A 2,535-nucleotide genomic window follows, 5' to 3' on the forward strand; every position below is an offset into this window, starting at 1 on the left:
CATCACAATTACATCTCATCATATAAACGAGGGCTGGGAGTTAGTTTCCCATGTATTGCAAACCAGGGCTTTGTTCGAGTCTCACACCGGCACCAACATTGCACAAGTGCTTAGGGCAGCACTCGAAGAATGGGATCTGACTGACAAAGACCCTGCAATAGTGACTGACAACGCATCGAACATGACAATCGCCGCTCAGCTGGCAGATATGCCACGTTTCAGGTGTTTTGCTCAAACATTAAATTTAGCATCCCAACGTGCCCTGAAACTCCCCGCTGTCAGCAGATTGCTAGGGAGAGTAAGACGGGTGACAACTTTTTTCAGACGCAGCACTGTTGCGTCCCATGTACTGCGTGAGAAGCAAGCTTTGTTGAACCTCCCTCACCACAAATTGATAACCGACGTCGCCACTCGATGGAACAGCGCGCACGACATGCTGGAGCGCTTTTTAGAGCAACAGCCTGCCATCCACGCTGCGCTATTGTCTACCGAGGTACGGAAGTCTGAGAAGGAAATCTGCACACTCACCGATTCCGACATAACAACTGCAGAGGAGGTTGTCGCTACCATGAAACCCATGAAAGTGGCTACACTCGCCGTATCAGAGGAGGGCAGTCCAACGCTATCGATTGTAGCACCACTCCATGCCCAACTCGTCCATGAGCTCCAAGACAAACCGAGTGATTCCACCTTCACACGGGAGCTAAAAACCACAATGTGCCAGGATCTTAACAAGAGATACTTAAACGAAAAGGAAGCTCTGTATAAAGCCTCGGCTCTTGATCCCCGTTTTAAGGCCTTGCCTTTCCTTTCCGAGGATGAGAGGGAAGATGTCTACAATTGAGTAACTGCAGAAGCCACCAGGACCAAGTGGGCATTACAGGTAACATTAACAGCAATACAGTTGAAATGTATTATAGAAATATAAAATATGAACGGATGTATTCACAGTTTATAAAGCATAAATAAGTAATAAATACATATCTTTAACTAAATTCATAAATAAATAAATCCATCATAGGTAAATGCAGTTGTCATTTGAAATGTATTGTGCAAGATAAAATAATTCATCATTCTGAAGATTGTGTTGATTTACTATTTTCTAGCAAAGCACAAGTAGACTTCAGGCAGACCCAATGGAGGACAGCAGCCCAAACCCTGACCAAGAAGACATGCCTGCTGCATCTTCATCAAAAACATCTAAACGTTGTTCTCTAGCTGACCTACTTGGACAAACTTATGCAGCAGGTAAGATAAAAAATATGCTACCACAACATACTGAAAGAAATATTCTTAGTGAGTGTTTCCTAATTTGGGGATGCCCCATAAACACATGCATATGGCATTTAATTATAATGTAATGTAACGAATAACATGGTGATGATTTAATGTACTGAGTAATATAGTGTATATATCCATTTTATTTATGTATTTTTATTATGGCCTTGTCCTCCTATACTGCAGGTCCTGCAAAGAAACTGAAAACTGCTGAAGACCAGGCAAAAGACGAGATGGCAAGATACAAGGAGGAAGCATCCCTGGCGCTTAGTGATGATCCTCTTGGCTGGTGGAAAGAACATGAGGGCCAGTATCCTTTTCTGTCTCGAGTAGCTAAAAAACACCTGAGCATTCCAGGTACTAGTGTCCCCTCAGAGAGAGTTTTCTCTACTGCAGGGGACATTATCTCTGCCAAAAGGAGTGTCATTTCCCCTGAGCACCTGGACCAGCTTCTGTTCCTAAACAAAAACATAAAGCACTAAGAATGGCATTATAGCTGTTATTGCTAGTTCAACACTTGTTCATTTGTTTTTTGAGTGGATACTGGACACTGGACACATGCAGTTGATGCATTTTGCTGCGAGGGATGTTTGCAATATATATATATATATTTTTTTTATATAGTTTTATAAAGCCTATTCACTTTTTGTGGCATCAGTTTGTCCTCTTATGTTTATGAAAGGATATTGTTGTTATAATGGCAGCTACTTCCAAAAGGGGAAATGTTTGAATGTTTTCATTTCATTGGTTTAAAGGACCACTGAGGCCATGTAAACGGCACTGATTATCCTTATTTTGTTATTTTAAGTTTTATAAATCCTTAGCACTTCTTGTCAGTGTATCCAGTAATAGTCGTTTCAATAAATACAGCTATGTATGAATTGAGTTGCTTTGAGTTATCAATTGAACACACTATCCAGATCATACACAGCCAGTCAGCCACTGGTAATGGCTTAATTTTTTTTTAACAGTGTTCAGTGAAAATTCGCAATGCATCGCAATGCATCGCAATAATTCAAGTATCGCGATGCATCGTGATAGAATCGCATCGTGGCATGTGAATCGTGATACGAATCGAATCGTGACTTCTTTAACAATACCCACCCCTAGTAACCCATGGAACAGCCGTTCAAAACCCCACTTGACTTGTACATACTGGAACAGATAGGATCTCATTCGTTCCTATACACCCCCCATTCCCCATCAACCTATTAGGCAGGAACCTGATGGGTTCCCAGCAGATCACGCTGGCCTGCG

General features: G+C 41.9%; 1 long non-coding RNA gene across 1 annotated transcript; it reads left to right on the top strand.

Annotated features, from left to right (window-relative positions):
- Positions 1-842: 842 nt before the first annotated feature.
- LOC307090851 lies at positions 843-1,993 on the top strand. The gene is made up of 3 exons (XR_013812687.1): positions 843-883; positions 1,107-1,248; positions 1,465-1,993. It is a non-coding gene; the product is annotated as an uncharacterized lncRNA (long non-coding RNA).
- Positions 1,994-2,535: the final 542 nt, after the last annotated feature.

Source organism: Pollachius pollachius, assembly GCF_949987615.1.
Source record: "Pollachius pollachius genome assembly, chromosome: 20".
NCBI lineage: Eukaryota > Metazoa > Chordata > Actinopteri > Gadiformes > Gadidae > Pollachius > Pollachius pollachius.